We start from the raw sequence: 843 nt of genomic DNA on the forward strand, positions 1-843 counted from the left end.
GCAGAAACAAAATGAGTCAAATTACCTTGAATATACAGAAGCAAAAGAAAATTCTCCAGACATATAAAACACTAACATATGTTTATGTGTAAATGCATACATGCAAGTCAAATGTTTATCATTATTCTTTGGGAAACAACAAGTGATGAACTACTGCTCTGCAATAAAGGTTCATAGACAGTTAAAAGTTTAAAGTGTCAATTACAGTCAACCCAAAATTATTAGTCAATGTCATTTGAGTTCAGACTAATCAGACATTAGTGTTATTTGGTTCATTTAACAATTTACTTCTGTTTTAAGTAAACAAGTCTTTCCCAGCTCCCAGTTTCAAGAGTTAGGTTTCCTTTCCCATCTTTTTTCTTTGATTGTTAGAAAGTACAACAATTTTAAAAGATATGTAACACTATGGCCAGTGTAAAAAGATGCTACTTTGCAGCTGATAAGGATCCACTATCTTAAAAACACAACAAACTATTGCTGCTTCTCTGTAAACACTTATCTTCCTATTACACAGATTTTCAGTGATATGCACAATGTTATAGTGGACAAGTACACTCTAGGTGGACAATCCAGAGGAAGTGAGACATATCCATAATCATTCTACTAGGCAATCTTTTCTCATTGAACAATGAAGCTAATAGTATCTCTCACTTGCTACAATACAGTTCTTTTGGCATAACACCTTAAGCACTCTCCTCCCTCACCAGACTTCTAAATTCAATTGTCAAGAAAGGTGTGACTGTAACCAGAAACTTTCAAACTAGGAAATGGAATCAAAGTCTTCCATGCTATACACAAATTACACATATGCAAGAGAGTACTTGTATACATTATTTTGTATCA

Source organism: Penaeus monodon, chromosome 31 (genome assembly GCF_015228065.2).
Source record: "Penaeus monodon isolate SGIC_2016 chromosome 31, NSTDA_Pmon_1, whole genome shotgun sequence".
Lineage (NCBI taxonomy): Eukaryota > Metazoa > Arthropoda > Malacostraca > Decapoda > Penaeidae > Penaeus > Penaeus monodon.